Here is an 18,671-nt window from a genome sequence, read left to right as displayed (position 1 = left end):
AGAGTGGTCTCATGTCACTCAGGTTAATAATGTTGTCTTATTCAGGGGTAAACAAGGAACAGTATCTTTCCCATCATGTTTGTAAGTCCCTGCCTCCCAGACTGATATACTGGACCTAACACAGAGTTCTCGATGCTTCAGAAGAGTCAGAACTTTCATTGAGGTCATTACACTGCTGTCATTATAATCCCCCAAAACAAAAGTACAGATTTAGTTTTATTGTGACAGATAACGTCCAATGGAAGCTAACAGCTCGCTCAGTGAGATGCAAGTAATAAAAAGGATTATTATTAGTATTATTTTTTTTAAATCTTTGTCATCTTTGTGCCAGAAATGAGAAAGAAACACAGAAAGAAGATGAGCGAGAGAGAGTGGGTGAGAAGAAATGTTTCATATAATGCAAAAAACCCTGTAAATCGCATAAAAACATAAAGATATTTGCAAGCAAAAAATACAATGCATGTTGTTTTTCTATCTGATTCAAAGAAAATACAATTTATAAAAACTATATAATAAAGATTATTCCTCACGCATTTACATTATAGCCATATGATGAATAACTGATTATAGTGAGTGCTTCAGTAACAGCTGATCAGCACGTGTGTGTAATACCACACACAGGCCACCAGAGAGCAGCACTGTTATACAGCTTTACAGACACGTCCACGGCTGATCAATTGAAAGGTTTATTGTAGTTTATTAATACATTAAATGCTTTACATGTGACACATTTCACAGAAGTCGAGCTCAATAAAGAAGCTTCAAGAAAAAAGCATAGAGTCAAACCAAGGACATTACTCCTGCAACATGAGCATTGTCTACGCAGCCAGAGGTATTTATCTTAATTTTAATTAAAATCATCAAAGGTTGCTGAGTTTTCTTCTGATTTTCAAGCATTTTAGTTTTATACAAATGCTATAACTGTATTTATGACTTAGCTCAGTTTAAAATGAGTTTTAACTGACAGATTTGCTTCATCATTTTAAGGGATGAAGGGTCCTGTCCTGGCAACGTCTGACTAGAAACTAGAGCAGCAGATGAGTCACAGAGTCCCTCCTTACTCAGTATTATGTTAACAGTCTTTACAGAAAGACGTTTAGACATTTAGAGAAATTAGGATTACAGGAAAAACTGGAAATTTAACTCATTGTGATCTTCAACATATTTTGGTTGGCTCGTGTGATGGGGCACGCAATCAATGGTGGATCAATGTCCCTCTTAAGGGAAAATCTGGGACTTTCCACCATTTGCCTTTTAGAACCAAAGAAACTTCTCGGATGAAACATCCTCAAGAACTTACAGAGGTCCAGTCGCTTTATTTCCAGACTCCTAAGATAAATAACTAATAACACATTTTACGATGATTTATGAATACTAAAGTATAAGTCCACGGTCATTAAGTGTGATCCTTTACATTAATTTTAGCCAGACGTAATGAATCCTATGTGAAGTGTGTCCCTGTTGAATATGGTCCAGTGGGTTGTACCTTCACTTACTTTTAGTCTGCAGCAAATCTATTAGTATATTTACATATAAAGATTGTGTTATTCTACCCCACGCATAATCAGCAATTATAGGAGAATTTTTTCTTAAATAGACAAATGTGCACAAATTCTAATTATTAAATTACAGAAATGAAAGATTAATAACTAATGATATTTTCTTACTATCTGAAAAATTTACACTTGGTGAAGTATTAACATTTTTGCGTTTTTCATGCAAATTTTTGTATATGGATGGATTACTGTGCAAAAAAAGGCATTTCCATAGAGAGGCACTTTGCATCAGCAGCACCATGCTCCAGTGCTCTGGGAGAGTTTATAGTCCTGAGAGTTGAACACTGGATGACTGACAGCTGTCCTTCATCACAACAGAAGCCACAGAAATCCTCCTCATCAAAAACATGACTTTGATCTGCGTCCTCATCTGGACTCTCCTCTGCTGCTGCTTCACAGGTAAAGTCCAGAGAATCAAACTCCTCTCCTCTATCAACATCTGTCCCTCTGAAATGAAGCCCACAAAACCATGAAGCTGCTTTATGTTTTTGTCTCTGTGTCCTCAGAGTCCAGAGGACAGATCACAGTGACTCAGCCTGGAGCAGTGAGCTCTGCTGTGGGAGGATCTGTGAGCATCAAGTGTACGACCAGTCAGAATGTTCATGTTTATAGCAACAATCACTGTTTAGCCTGGTACCAACAGAAAGATGGAGAAACTCCCAAACGTCTCATTTACTGGTCTAGCACTCGAGAATCAGGGATTCCAGCTCGTTTTACAGGCAGTGGATCAAACTCTGACTTCACTCTGACCATCAGTGGAGTCCAGGCTGAAGATGCAGCAGTTTATTACTGTCAGAGTTTTCACTATCCTAACAGTCAGTGGGTGTTCACACAGTGAAAAACAGTCGTACAAAAACCTCCCTCAGTCAGACTGAACAGAAACTGAAGTGACTGCTGCAGCTGGAAGATACTGCAGAGACTGATACAGTTCACTGAGGACACACACACACACACACACACACACACACACACACACACACACACACACACACACACACACACACACACACACACACACACACACAGATTTTCTCTCAGCGACATTCAGCACAAATTTGTGCTTTATTAACTAAAGAACAAAGGTGGCCCAGTAACAGAAACCAAGGTCAATCTTAGTCATGACCTTTGACCTTAGCAGTGGAGCAAAGCCACAACATCTATAACAAGCAACAAAAATCTGAAAATGTTTATTATCAGCGAGGGTGAAAATAAAAACAATACACCTGTGAATTTAAGATTTTACTGTAAACATATCATCAAACATGAACATGAGTGAAAAAGCTGTTATTGAACCGAAGGTGTTTTTTCATATTTTGTTCATGTCATCATTCATTTAATCTTCTCCGTGTTCGTCAGTGAAATTAAAACTTTGTTCTTCAGATTCTTTCTAATCACTCCTTGCATTCGTTGACTCTCCTGTCTGTGAGTTCTCCTCAGAACAAACAGCTCATTAGAGACACTAAAGACTCTTTCTTCTTTAGACTTGCTTTGTAGTCTGGTGAGGCTGTTTCCGTGGTAACCAGGTCCCAGCATTGCTTCATGAACCAGTCTGTCTGGTACAGGTGAGCAACACCACCAACAACCTACCACACACATTTAAATAAACATAAAAATAACCTGTACAACTTTAAAACTTCTTTTTCAGCTTTTGCCAAAATGCAGATCTCCTTAATGGTTCTTTCAGCCTGTGTTTTATTTTACCAGTGTAAAATAAAGACATCATGTTGGAGTGCAGAGTTGGTCTGAATTCTTGTAAATGAAAAATATATTCATCAAGTGCAGGTTTGTAGATTTGAATAAAATTAAATGTCTGATTCAACCAAAATTCACTTTGCAAAACATCTTTATTACCTAAAACATGAATGTTGTCATTATGAGAAAGAAAATAACAGTTTTAGTCTTTATTTGTTCTTAAAAAAGAAAGATGGAGAGACAGTTACAGAGTTGAGAATGAGAGCATTAAACCAGTATCAGGTTGAGTCAGGTCAGGACTGGGAACACTGGTCTCTCCTCAGTGGCTCTGAGACCAGAGCCTGGCAGCCCTGGGTGGCCTCACAGGTCACAGAGCCCACCTTCATCCAGCGGTCTGCAGGGAGCCTCAGGGTGCTGCTCCAGCTGTAGAGGCCGTCGTTCTGCAGCACCACGGGGCTCCTGCTCTCCTCCCAGCTGATGCTGCCACTGCCATCCACCTTCCAGGACAGACTCCAGTCTGAGGGGAAGCCCTTGTTGGCCAGACATGTGATTGTTGCAGTCCCCTGCTGTAGCTCCTCACTGGAGGGGGGCAACACTGTCAGGACGGGACGGGTATCACCTAGGAGACACCAATCAGCTTAGAGCACAGGGAGCACACAGCTGTCAATCAAACCACAGACAGTCGGACACCTTTACTGTAAGAGCTGATTTTCTCCGTTAAGAAGTTTCTGTCAGGTGTTTTTTCTGCTCCACCAGTCATTCACTCACACATTGTTTCACTTCCCTTTAAGAAACCTCTCATGCATATCAGCACAGAGAGAATCATCACACAGTTTGAGCTGAAATATGTTCAAACTACACTGGAAATAAAAGAAGCAGATGTGGAAACATTTACAAAACAAGTTTAAAATCATCAATATTGTACATGACTGACATTAATATTAACTGGAAACAAATAAATAGAATAAATTAATGAATTCAGCGAAACGAAATGCTCTTCATGTATATCTAAAACAATTTTTAAAATTCACACAAACTCAAAGTAATTTCAAACAATACTTGAAAGTTTTTCTTCTTTATATTATTGTTAGATTTTTTTTCAGTTTAATTTGACTGAAATGTAGACATAATATTTTGACAGAGCAGATCTGAATTATCCTCCACGACACAAGAGGATGATAAAAAATTCCAGCATCAAACTTATTGTAAAGCTACGTGCTTTTCTCTTAAAATCAGAAGAGAAATTGTTAAATGCACTTTAATAAAAAGACAGTATTTGATAGTAAACCAGAATAAACTTACGTCCAACATCCAGTCTGGTTCCTCCACCAAAAGTCCACCACAGTGATACAAACTCATTGAGGCGCCGTACAAAAACCTCTGACTGTAGAGAGACACGGCTCTCTGACTCTGAAACAAACAAACTCAACAAATCATTCACTGTTTGCACAGCAGCCACGACTCAGCTGATGTGACTTCTTCAAATACCATCATACAATGTTAGTTTAAATACAGTTCAATCCATGAGCTTTTGGACGATCACATTTTTTTGTCCTGTCCCGTTCGGCACTGAAGCAATCAGAATTATTGTCTGAAGGCCAAGAAAAATTCTCAACAGATTTATTTTCTCAAGTGAATCAGTGCCATACTGGTCCACTTGATTGATCTTCATTATTATTATTATTTTTTTTAATGATTACAATTGGAACAGATATAACCCGGGGATCGTAAAGAGAAAGACAGATAAGAGAAGTTTAAGAAAAGGAGAGGGAAAGAAAAACAGAGGGGAAGAGGGACAGTGAGAAAAGACAATGAAAACCCATGAGATCACCTGCTGGAAGAAAAAGAAGAAAACAAACAAAAAGAGAACAACACAGTAGGGAGACCACAGCAACAACCTAGATAAGCATAAGTAAGAGTAAATAATAAAGACTGAATGCTACTGAGCAGCACAAAAGACCGACAGCAGACGATATGCTTTGTAACTCCGAAATGACAACACAGGCACGGCTTCTTCAAGACGGGCGCTTGGCTGCATTTATTGAACGCCGTGAAAACTACAAACATAAAACACAAAGGCTTTAAGCGCTTCAGTCTATCAAAATTAACACTTGTGCTTTAACAACGAAAATTACCTCGTGGCCGCCTGCCACTTCGGAGGTCCTAGAAGAATAGCTTTACAGTCTTGTGCATTCTAAATTAAAACATAAAATAATTAGAACACCATACATTACAAATATTCACAATATTACAATACAGTTATGGCAAATGACAAATACCTTGTACCCCTGGTAGACTAACCAGGCCTTTGCAGATAGCTCGCTGGACTCCTTAGCGTGATTATTAAACGTGGGCTCACAGCCTATACTATCACGCCCAAAACCTCGCGATAATAGCGGTGTAACAAAACTTGTTCTTTGTGACAAGATAAACACACCCTTACAATATTGACCACAGAAACATACAAGCAAGAACATTTTAACTTCTGGAACCATCTATTAAACTTCTTTATACATAAGCCATTTCTGTGACACTTACATGCTTAGAGGCAGCATCCAAGGAAGACGGTGAGTGTCTGTGCACACCTGTGTGCGTGAGTGCGCTTGTTTCCAAAAGGTTTCTCCATGTAACTATCTAATAGTAATTGTGGGGAACCATAGCACTGCCCCCCAGGACATGGAGCAAGCACGGAGGACATCCAGGACCCAGACATCCAGATTCCCCCCAGAGCACAAGAGCCCAAGCAGGACCACTGGAGGGACAGCCGCCTCCCTCCTAGAAACAAGCTGGAGAGAGCCCCAGACGGGTGTGTGTGGGGGGGCGGTGAGATGGAGTCTAAGACCCAACCAGACATATAAACATAGACAAAGCTCTTCATAAAACATGCCTCATCCACAGACATTCGTATAAACACTAAATCCTATGCCTGAGTGCTTTCTATCTAGCATTGAGACAAATGTTCAGCATTTTACTCTCACCAGTCAGAGTCTAAAATATTTGAAACTGTAGCCTTTTGTGTTTGTCACTGATCAATATCTGAGTAATATTATTCATAATTGGGCACTAACACACATGGTGTCTTGATGCACGCTCAATCATCCAGGTAAGTAAAACCCACAAGGTTGATTCTGTTCATCTGGACGCAGCGTTTTCAGGGGGAGAAACGTTTCGTCACTCATCCAGGTGACTTCTTCAGTCTCAGCTGACTGCAGGTTTCTCCAACCTTAGAAACAGTGCATTTGCATAATGACTGAAACCAGCCCACTGAAGGAACAATGGGCTGGGAGGTCAGTTCCTTGATCATTAATATGCAAATTGTCATGACCATTAATCAACAGCCACTGATCAATGGCCATGAGTAACACACATGGTCTGGTGCAAAGATTCAGTATAAGTTCTGATGATGTGCTGCTTATGTTTTTATGCTGTAATCTTTATAGTGTAGTACAGAGCACGATGAAGAAATGATGACTTTTCTTCGTGCAAATATTTACCAACTGTATTACCAGATTTTAAGTACGTCACAGAATAGCCTGCCCAATCCTCACAACCAAAGCTTGCTCAGCATAAGATGCACAATGTAAAACTTTAAAAAAATGCTTTTAAAAATAATCAACAAAACACAAATTGCTGATTTTATGAATAACTCAATGGATTAATTAAAAAGAGAAAGAGGAAAAAAAGATGAAATTACAGCAGACAGGAATACCAAATCACTGATTCTTGAACACAGAGTAAACCTTTTATAATGGACAAGGGCATTTCCATGATTTCCATAGAGAGGCACTTTGCATCAGCAGCGCCATGCTCCAGTGCTCTGGGAGAGTTTATAGTCCTGAGAGTTGAACACTGGATGACTGACAGCTGTCCTTCATCACAACAGAAGCCACAGAAATCCTCCTCATCAAAAACATGACTTTGATCTGCGTCCTCATCTGGACTCTCCTCTGCTGCTGCTTCACAGGTAAAGTCCAGAGAATCAAACTCCTCTCCTCTATCAACATCTGTCCCTCTGAAATGAAGCCCACAAAACCATGAAGCTGCTTTATGTTTTTGTCTCTGTGTCCTCAGAGTCCAGAGGACAATATACAGTGACTCAGCCTGGAGCAGTGAGCTCTGCTGTGGGAGGAACTGTGAGCATCAAGTGTAGGACCAGTCAGAATGTTGGTGTTTGGAAAAACAACCATCTTTTAGCCTGGTACCAACAGAAAGATGGAGGAGTTCCTAAACGTCTCATTTACCTTGCTAGCACTCGACAATCAGGGATTCCAGCTCGTTTTACAGGCAGTGGATCAAACTCTGACTTCACTCTGACCATCAGTGGAGTCCAGGCTGAAGATGCAGCAGTTTATTACTGTCAGAGTTTTCACTATCCTAACAGTCAGTGGGTGTTCACACAGTGAAAAACAGTCGTACAAAAACCTCCCTCAGTCAGACTGAACAGAAACTGAAGTGACTGCTGCAGCTGGAAGATACTGCAGAGACTGATACAGTTCACTGAGGACACACACACACACACACACACACACACACACACACACACACACACACACACACACACACACACACACACACACACACACACACACAGATTTTCTCTCAGCGACATTCAGCACAAATTTGTGCTTTATTAACTAAAGAACAAAGGTGGCCCAGTAACAGAAACCAAGGTCAATCTTAGTCATGACCTTTGACCTTAGCAGTGGAGCAAAGCCACAACATCTATAACAAGCAACAAAAATCTGAAAATGTTTATTATCAGCGAGGGTGAAAATAAAAACAATACACCTGTGAATTTAAGATTTTACTGTAAACATATCATCAAACATGAACATGAGTGAAAAAGCTGTTATTGAACCGAAGGTGTTTTTTCATATTTTGTTCATGTCATCATTCATTTAATCTTCTCCGTGTTCGTCAGTGAAATTAAAACTTTGTTCTTCAGATTCTTTCTAATCACTCCTTGCATTCGTTGACTCTCCTGTCTGTGAGTTCTCCTCAGAACAAACAGCTCATTAGAGACACTAAAGACTCTTTCTTCTTTAGACTTGCTTTGTAGTCTGGTGAGGCTGTTTCCGTGGTAACCAGGTCCCAGCATTGCTTCATGAACCAGTCTGTCTGGTACAGGTGAGCAACACCACCAACAACCTACCACACACATTTAAATAAACATAAAAATAACCTGTACAACTTTAAAACTTCTTTTTCAGCTTTTGCCAAAATGCAGATCTCCTTAATGGTTCTTTCAGCCTGTGTTTTATTTTACCAGTGTAAAATAAAGACATCATGTTGGAGTGCAGAGTTGGTCTGAATTCTTGTAAATGAAAAATATATTCATCAAGTGCAGGTTTGTAGATTTGAATAAAATTAAATGTCTGATTCAACCAAAATTCACTTTGCAAAACATCTTTATTACCTAAAACATGAATGTTGTCATTATGAGAAAGAAAATAACAGTTTTAGTCTTTATTTGTTCTTAAAAAAGAAAGATGGAGAGACAGTTACAGAGTTGAGAATGAGAGCATTAAACCAGTATCAGGTTGAGTCAGGTCAGGACTGGGAACACTGGTCTCTCCTCAGTGGCTCTGAGACCAGAGCCTGGCAGCCCTGGGTGGCCTCACAGGTCACAGAGCCCACCTTCATCCAGCGGTCTGCAGGGAGCCTCAGGGTGCTGCTCCAGCTGTAGAGGCCGTCGTTCTGCAGCACCACGGGGCTCCTGCTCTCCTCCCAGCTGATGCTGCCACTGCCATCCACCTTCCAGGACAGACTCCAGTCTGAGGGGAAGCCCTTGTTGGCCAGACATGTGATTGTTGCAGTCCCCTGCTGTAGCTCCTCACTGGAGGGGGGCAACACTGTCAGGACGGGACGGGTATCACCTAGGAGACACCAATCAGCTTAGAGCACAGGGAGCACACAGCTGTCAATCAAACCACAGACAGTCGGACACCTTTACTGTAAGAGCTGATTTTCTCCGTTAAGAAGTTTCTGTCAGGTGTTTTTTCTGCTCCACCAGTCATTCACTCACACATTGTTTCACTTCCCTTTAAGAAACCTCTCATGCATATCAGCACAGAGAGAATCATCACACAGTTTGAGCTGAAATATGTTCAAACTACACTGGAAATAAAAGAAGCAGATGTGGAAACATTTACAAAACAAGTTTAAAATCATCAATATTGTACATGACTGACATTAATATTAACTGGAAACAAATAAATAGAATAAATTAATGAATTCAGCGAAACGAAATGCTCTTCATGTATATCTAAAACAATTTTTAAAATTCACACAAACTCAAAGTAATTTCAAACAATACTTGAAAGTTTTTCTTCTTTATATTATTGTTAGATTTTTTTTCAGTTTAATTTGACTGAAATGTAGACATAATATTTTGACAGAGCAGATCTGAATTATCCTCCACGACACAAGAGGATGATAAAAAATTCCAGCATCAAACTTATTGTAAAGCTACGTGCTTTTCTCTTAAAATCAGAAGAGAAATTGTTAAATGCACTTTAATAAAAAGACAGTATTTGATAGTAAACCAGAATAAACTTACGTCCAACATCCAGTCTGGTTCCTCCACCAAAAGTCCACCACAGTGATACAAACTCATTGAGGCGCCGTACAAAAACCTCTGACTGTAGAGAGACACGGCTCTCTGACTCTGAAACAAACAAACTCAACAAATCATTCACTGTTTGCACAGCAGCCACGACTCAGCTGATGTGACTTCTTCAAATACCATCATACAATGTTAGTTTAAATACAGTTCAATCCATGAGCTTTTGGACGATCACATTTTTTTGTCCTGTCCCGTTCGGCACTGAAGCAATCAGAATTATTGTCTGAAGGCCAAGAAAAATTCTCAACAGATTTATTTTCTCAAGTGAATCAGTGCCATACTGGTCCACTTGATTGATCTTCATTATTATTATTATTTTTTTTAATGATTACAATTGGAACAGATATAACCCGGGGATCGTAAAGAGAAAGACAGATAAGAGAAGTTTAAGAAAAGGAGAGGGAAAGAAAAACAGAGGGGAAGAGGGACAGTGAGAAAAGACAATGAAAACCCATGAGATCACCTGCTGGAAGAAAAAGAAGAAAACAAACAAAAAGAGAACAACACAGTAGGGAGACCACAGCAACAACCTAGATAAGCATAAGTAAGAGTAAATAATAAAGACTGAATGCTACTGAGCAGCACAAAAGACCGACAGCAGACGATATGCTTTGTAACTCCGAAATGACAACACAGGCACGGCTTCTTCAAGACGGGCGCTTGGCTGCATTTATTGAACGCCGTGAAAACTACAAACATAAAACACAAAGGCTTTAAGCGCTTCAGTCTATCAAAATTAACACTTGTGCTTTAACAACGAAAATTACCTCGTGGCCGCCTGCCACTTCGGAGGTCCTAGAAGAATAGCTTTACAGTCTTGTGCATTCTAAATTAAAACATAAAATAATTAGAACACCATACATTACAAATATTCACAATATTACAATACAGTTATGGCAAATGACAAATACCTTGTACCCCTGGTAGACTAACCAGGCCTTTGCAGATAGCTCGCTGGACTCCTTAGCGTGATTATTAAACGTGGGCTCACAGCCTATACTATCACGCCCAAAACCTCGCGATAATAGCGGTGTAACAAAACTTGTTCTTTGTGACAAGATAAACACACCCTTACAATATTGACCACAGAAACATACAAGCAAGAACATTTTAACTTCTGGAACCATCTATTAAACTTCTTTATACATAAGCCATTTCTGTGACACTTACATGCTTAGAGGCAGCATCCAAGGAAGACGGTGAGTGTCTGTGCACACCTGTGTGCGTGAGTGCGCTTGTTTCCAAAAGGTTTCTCCATGTAACTATCTAATAGTAATTGTGGGGAACCATAGCACTGCCCCCCAGGACATGGAGCAAGCACGGAGGACATCCAGGACCCAGACATCCAGATTCCCCCCAGAGCACAAGAGCCCAAGCAGGACCACTGGAGGGACAGCCGCCTCCCTCCTAGAAACAAGCTGGAGAGAGCCCCAGACGGGTGTGTGTGGGGGGGCGGTGAGATGGAGTCTAAGACCCAACCAGACATATAAACATAGACAAAGCTCTTCATAAAACATGCCTCATCCACAGACATTCGTATAAACACTAAATCCTATGCCTGAGTGCTTTCTATCTAGCATTGAGACAAATGTTCAGCATTTTACTCTCACCAGTCAGAGTCTAAAATATTTGAAACTGTAGCCTTTTGTGTTTGTCACTGATCAATATCTGAGTAATATTATTCATAATTGGGCACTAACACACATGGTGTCTTGATGCACGCTCAATCATCCAGGTAAGTAAAACCCACAAGGTTGATTCTGTTCATCTGGACGCAGCGTTTTCAGGGGGAGAAACGTTTCGTCACTCATCCAGGTGACTTCTTCAGTCTCAGCTGACTGCAGGTTTCTCCAACCTTAGAAACAGTGCATTTGCATAATGACTGAAACCAGCCCACTGAAGGAACAATGGGCTGGGAGGTCAGTTCCTTGATCATTAATATGCAAATTGTCATGACCATTAATCAACAGCCACTGATCAATGGCCATGAGTAACACACATGGTCTGGTGCAAAGATTCAGCATAAGTTCTGATGATGTGCTGCTTATGTTTTTATGCTGTAATCTTTATAGTGTAGTACAGAGCACGATGAAGAAATGATGACTTTTCTTCGTGCAAATATTTACCAACTGTATTACCAGATTTTAAGTACGTCACAGAATAGCCTGCCCAATCCTCACAACCAAAGCTTGCTCAGCATAAGATGCACAATGTAAAACTTTAAAAAAATGCTTTTAAAAATAATCAACAAAACACAAATTGCTGATTTTATGAATAACTCAATGGATTAATTAAAAAGAGAAAGAGGAAAAAAAGATGAAATTACAGCAGACAGGAATACCAAATCACTGATTCTTGAACACAGAGTAAACCTTTTATAATGGACAAGGGCATTTCCATGATTTCCATAGAGAGGCACTTTGCATCAGCAGCGCCATGCTCCAGTGCTCTGGGAGAGTTTATAGTCCTGAGAGTTGAACACTGGATGACTGACAGCTGTCCTTCATCACAACAGAAGCCACAGAAATCCTCCTCATCAAAAACATGACTTTGATCTGCGTCCTCATCTGGACTCTCCTCTGCTGCTGCTTCACAGGTAAAGTCCAGAGAATCAAACTCCTCTCCTCTATCAACATCTGTCCCTCTGAAATGAAGCCCACAAAACCATGAAGCTGCTTTATGTTTTTGTCTCTGTGTCCTCAGAGTCCAGAGGACAATATACAGTGACTCAGCCTGGAGCAGTGAGCTCTGCTGTGGGAGGAACTGTGAGCATCAAGTGTAGGACCAGTCAGAATGTTGGTGTTTGGAAAAACAACCATCTTTTAGCCTGGTACCAACAGAAAGATGGAGGAGTTCCTAAACGTCTCATTTACCTTGCTAGCACTCGACAATCAGGGATTCCAGCTCGTTTTACAGGCAGTGGATCAAACTCTGACTTCACTCTGACCATCAGTGGAGTCCAGGCTGAAGATGCAGCAGTTTATTACTGTCAGAGTGAACACTATCCTAACAGTCAGTATGTGTTCACACAGTGAAAAACAGTCGTACAAAAACCTCCCTCAGTCAGACTGAACAGAAACTGAAGTGACTGCTGCAGCTGGAAGATACTGCAGAGACTGATACAGTTCACTGAGGACACACACACACACACACACACACACACACACACACACACACACACACACACACACACACACACACACACACACACAAAATGAAGTGATTCATCACAAATTTGTGTCCTACATCGCATGTATGTTGTGTTCAACTTTCAAATATATATTTAACTAAAGAACAAACGTGGGCCATTAACCCTTTAAGACCTACCATAGAACCAAGTCCGCCAGAGCTTATATTATATTTTTACATGCTGTGGAGCCATTTTTTGGAGCATTTCAAGTTGCTATACATCAATACAACCATTATAGCCCATATTTTAATAATATGTCTGCATTAAGTGCATAGTAATTACATAAATTGCAAAAAAGTGCAATAAACTACAAAAAAATTTAAAATCGTTTTTGTTTTTTTAACATATATTTCTAGTTAGAGAAATTTAAGAGGCTTATCCCTCAAAACTGTAAATACAAAAAAGTTGCACAAACTAGTTTCCCACCAAAGGAAATTTATTTTGAGTGTTTTCATAGTTTTATTTTTGAGATACACCAATTTTCATATACTACAGGAAAAACGAAAAAATATATTATAGTGCAAATTTGCAAAATAACAGCATGTGCATCAAAATAAACTATTTCCAGCAGTGCAGTATGAGTCCTCAGCATCCCAGAAACGACACAGAAAGTCATGAAGTCAAACATAACTTTTAAAAACACAAGTATAAGCTCATGAGGCCACGATGGTAAAAAAACTACATTTCCGCAAAATGACGTCACTTCCGGTTTCGGGCAGGTCATGCGGTCATGTGATAGTTCGCGCTGATGGACGTAGGAAGTGTTACAAACAGCTGATCGGATCGGCAAAGCTGTTTCTGTAATATTATGTTTTTGTTGCTACAAGCGCTTTTTATGCAGTTTTTGCAAAGCTATATGTGGAAGGAAACTGTGACCGAGGACAAGCTGATGGCATCAGATGTAAGTACAACTCCTCCGGTTTCATATGCAAAAAAAATTATTGCGCTAGCTCACGTGGTTGCAGAGCTACTGGGATTTAAAAATAGTTACGCAAAATGGAGCGTGTCCGCTCCTACCGGTTCTAAAGGGTTAACAGATACCAGGATAAGTCTTGTTCATGACCTTTGACCTTAGAGCAAACACTGAATCTATATCAAGATAAAATAATCTGAATCCAAAAATCTGAAAATGTTCCTGATCAGTGAGGCTCAAAATAAAAACAACACACCTGTGAATTTAAGTGTAAACATATCATCAAACATGAACATGAGTGAAAAAGCTGTTATTGAACCGAAGGTGTTTTTTCATAGTTTGTTCATGTCATCATTCATTTAATCTTCTCCGTGTTCGTCAGTGAAATTAAAACTTTGTTCTTCAGATTCTTTCTAATCACTCCTTGTATTCGTTGACTCTCCTGTCTGTGAGTTCTCCTCAGAACAAACAGCTCATTAGAGACACTAAAGACTCTTTCTTCTTTAGACTTGCTTTGTAGTCTGGTGAGGCTGTTTCCGTGGTAACCGGGTCCCAGCATTGCTTCATGAACCAGTTTGTCTGGTACAGGTGAGCAACACCACCAACAACCTACCACACACATTTAAATAAACATAAAAATAACCTGTACAACTTTAAAACTCCTTTTTCAGCTTTTGCCAAAATGCAGATCTCCTTAGTGGTTCGTTCAGCCTGTGTTTTATTTTACCAGTGTAAAATAAAGACATCATGTTGGAGTGCAGAGTTGGTCTGAATTCTTCTAAATGAAACATATATTCATCAAGTGCAGGTTTGTAGATTTGAATAAAATTAAATGTCTGATTCAACCAAAATTCACTTTGCAAAACATCTTTATTACCTAAAACATGAATGTTGTCATTATGAGAAAGAAAATAACAGTTTTAGTCTTTATTTGTTCTTCAAAAAGAAAGATGGAGAGACAGTTACAGAGTTGAGAATGAGAGCATTAAACCAGTATCAGGTTGAGTCAGGTCAGGACTGGGGACACTGGTCTCTCCTCAGTGGCTCTGAGACCAGAGCCTGGCAGCCCTGGGTGGCCTCACAGGTCACAGAGCCCACCTTCATCCAGCGGTCTGCAGGGAGCCTCAGGGTGCTGCTCCAGCTGTAGAGGCCGTCGTTCTGCAGCACCACGGGGCTCCTGCTCTCCTCCCAGCTGATGCTGCCACTGCCATCCACCTTCCAGGACAGACTCCAGTCTGAGGGGAAGCCCTTGTTGGCCAGACATGTGATTGTTGCAGTCCCCTGCTGTAGCTCCTCACTGGAGGGGGGCAACACTGTCAGGACGGGACGGGCATCACCTAGGAGACACCAATCAGCTTAGAGCACAGGGAGCACACAGCTGTCAATCAAACCACAGACAGTCGGACACCTTTACTGTAAGAGCTGATTTTCTCCGTTAAGAAGTTTCTGTCAGGTGTTTTTTCTGCTCCACCAGTCATTCACTCACACATTGTTTCACTTCCCTTTAAGAAACCTCTCATGCATATCAGCACAGAGAGAATCATCACACAGTTTGAGCTGAAATATGTTCAAACTACACTGGAAATAAAAGAAGCAGATGTGGAAACATTTACAAAACAAGTTTAAAATCATCAATATTGTACATGACTGACATTAATATTAACTGGAAACAAATAAATAGAATAAATTAATTAATTCAGCGAAACGAAATGCTCTTCATGTATATCTAAAACAATTTTTAAAATTCACACAAACTCAAAGTAATTTCAAACAATACTTGAAAGTTTTTCTTCTTTATATTATTGTTAGATTTTTTTTCAGTTTAATTTGACTGAAATGTAGACATAATATTTTGACAGAGCAGATCTGAATTATCCTCCACGACACAAGAGGATGATAAAAAATTCCAGCATCAAACTTATTGTAAAGCTACGTGCTTTTCTCTTAAAATCAGAAGAGAAATTGTTAAATGCACTTTAATAAAAAGACAGTATTTGATAGTAAACCAGAATAAACTTACGTCCAACATCCAGTCTGGTTCCTCCACCAAAAGTCCACCACAGTGATACAAACTCATTGAGGCGCCGTACAAAAACCTCTGACTGTAGAGAGACACGGCTCTCTGACTCTGAAACAAACAAACTCAACTAAATCATTCACTGTTTGCACAGCAGCCATGACTCAGCTGATGTGACTTCTTCAAATACTATCATACAATGTTATTTTAAATACAGTTCAATCCGTGAGCTTTTGGACGATCACATTTTTTTGTCCTGTCCCGTTCGGCACTGAAGCAATCAGAATTATTGTCTGAAGGCCAAGAAAAATTCTCAACAGATTTATTTTCTCAAGTGAATCAGTGCCATACTGGTCCACTTGATTGATCTTCATTATTTTTTATTTTTTATTTTTTTTAAATGATTAGAATTGGAACAGATATAACCGGGGGATCGTAAAGACAAAGACAGATAAGAGAAGTTTAAGAAAAGTAGAGGGAAAGAAAAACAGAGGGGAAGAGGGACAGTGAGAAAAGACAATGAAAACCCATGAGATCACCTGCTGGAAGAAAAAGAAGAAAACAAGCAAAAAGAGAACAACACAGTAGGGAGACCACAGCAACAACCTAGATAAGCATAAGTAAGAGTAAATAATAAAGACTGAATGCTACTGAGCAGCACAAAAGACCGACAGCAGACGATATGCTTAGAGGCAGCATCCAAGGAAGACGGTGAGTGTCTGTGCACACCTGTGTGCGTGAGTGCGCTTGTTTCCAAAAGGTTTCTCCATGTAACTATCTAATAGTAATTGTGGGGAACCATAGCACTGCCCCCCAGGACATGGAGCAAGCACGGAGGACATCCAGGACCCAGACATCCAGATTCCCCCCAGAGCACAAGAGCCCAAGCAGGACCACTGGAGGGACAGCCGCCTCCCTCCTAGAAACAAGCTGGGGAGAGCCCCAGACGGGTGTGTGTGGGGGGGCGGTGAGATGGAGTCTAAGACCCAACCAGACATATAAACATAGACAAAGCTCTTCATAAAACATGCCTCATCCACAGACATTCGTATAAACACTAAATCCTATGCCTGAGTGCTTTCTATCTAGCATTGAGACAAATGTTCAGCATTTTACTCTCACCAGTCAGAGAGTCTAAAATATTTGAAACTGTAGCCTTTTGTGTTTGTCACTGATCAATATCTGAGTAATATTATTCATAATTGGGCACTAACACACATGGTGTCTTGATGCACGCTCAATCATCCAGGTAAGTAAAACCCACAAGGTTGATTCTGTTCATCTGGACGCAGCGTTTTCAGGGGGAGAAACGTTTCGTCACTCATCCAGGTGACTTCTTCAGTCTCAGCTGACTGCAGGTTTCTCCAACCTTAGAAACAGTACATTTGCATAATGACTGAAACCAGCCCACTGAAGGAACAATGGGCTGGGAGGTCAGTTCCTTGATCATTAATATGCAAATTCTCATGACCATTAATCAACAGCCACTGATCAATGGCCATGAGTAACACACATGGTCTGGTGCAAAGATTCAGTATAAGTTCTGACGATGTGCTGCTTATGTTTTTATGCTGTAATCTTTATAGTGTAGTACAGAGCAAGATGAAGAAATGATGACTTTTCTTCGTGCAAATATTTACCAACTGTATTACCAGATTTTAAGTACGTCACAGAATAGCCTGCCCAATCCTCACAACCAAAGCTTGCTCAGCATAAGATGCACAATGTAAAACTTTAAAAAAATACTTTTGAAAATAATCAACAAAACACAAATTGCTGATTTTATGAATAACTCAATGGATTAATTAAAAAGAGAAAGAGGAAAAAAAGATGAAATTACAGCAGACAGGAATACCAAATCACTGATTCTTGAACACAGAGTAAACCTTTTATAATGGACAAGGGCATTTCCATGATTTCCATAGAGAGGCACTTTGCATCAGCAGCACCATGCTCCAGTGCTCTGGGAGAGTTTATAGTCCTGAGAGTTGAACACTGGATGACTGACAGCTGTCCTTCATCACAACAGAAGCCACAGAAATCCTCCTCATCAAAAACATGACTTTGATCTGCGTCCTCATCTGGACTCTCCTCTGCTGCTGCTTCACAGGTAAAGTCCAGAGAATCAAACTCCTCTCCTCTATCAACATCTGTCCCTCTGAAATGAAGCCCACAAAACCATGAAGCTGCTTTATGTTGTTGTCTCTGTGTCCTCAGAGTCCAGAGGACAGATCACAGTGACTCAGCCTGGAGCAGTGAGCTCTGCTGTGGGAGCAACTGTGAGCATCAAGTGTACGACCAGTCAGAATGTTCATGTTTGGAACAACTACCATCTTTTATCCTGGTACCAACAGAAAAATGGAGGAGTTCCCAAACTGCTCATTTATGCTGCTAGCACTCCACAATCAGGGATTCCAGCTCGTTTTACAGGCAGTGGATCAAACTCTGACTTCACTCTGACCATCAGTGGAGTCCAGGCTGAAGATGCAGCAGTTTATTACTGTCAGAGTCTTCACTATCCTAACAGTCAGCATGTGTTCACACAGTGAAAAACAGTCGTACAAAAACTCCCTCAGTCAGACTGAACAGAAACTGAAGTGACTGCTGCAGCTGGAAGATACTGCAGAGACTGATACAGTTCACTGAGGACACACACACACACACACACACACACACAC

The 18,671-nt window shown here is 40.3% G+C and overlaps 3 gene segments (V, D, J or C); all 3 read right to left on the bottom strand.

Moving 5' to 3' along the window:
- Positions 1 to 3,381: 3,381 nt before the first annotated feature.
- On the bottom strand, positions 3,382 to 7,054 carry LOC309699090 (Ig kappa-b4 chain C region-like). The segment is given in 3 exons: positions 7,036 to 7,054; positions 4,551 to 4,658; positions 3,382 to 3,867 (listed from the first exon to the last, which is right to left on the bottom strand).
- A 1,584-nt stretch (positions 7,055 to 8,638) lies between these two features.
- LOC309699089 (Ig kappa-b4 chain C region-like) lies at positions 8,639 to 12,311 on the bottom strand. The segment is given in 3 exons: positions 12,293 to 12,311; positions 9,808 to 9,915; positions 8,639 to 9,124 (listed from the first exon to the last, which is right to left on the bottom strand).
- Positions 12,312 to 14,827: 2,516 nt separating this feature from the next.
- Positions 14,828 to 17,945, bottom strand: LOC309699088 (Ig kappa-b4 chain C region-like). The segment is given in 3 exons: positions 17,927 to 17,945; positions 15,997 to 16,104; positions 14,828 to 15,313 (listed from the first exon to the last, which is right to left on the bottom strand).
- Positions 17,946 to 18,671: the final 726 nt, after the last annotated feature.

The sequence above is a fragment of the Aulonocara stuartgranti genome (assembly GCF_965226115.1).
Source record: "Aulonocara stuartgranti genome assembly, chromosome: 22".
Lineage (NCBI taxonomy): Eukaryota > Metazoa > Chordata > Actinopteri > Cichliformes > Cichlidae > Aulonocara > Aulonocara stuartgranti.
The sequence above is the reverse complement of the archived record's forward strand: the minus strand, read 5'-3'. Positions and strand labels throughout refer to the sequence as shown.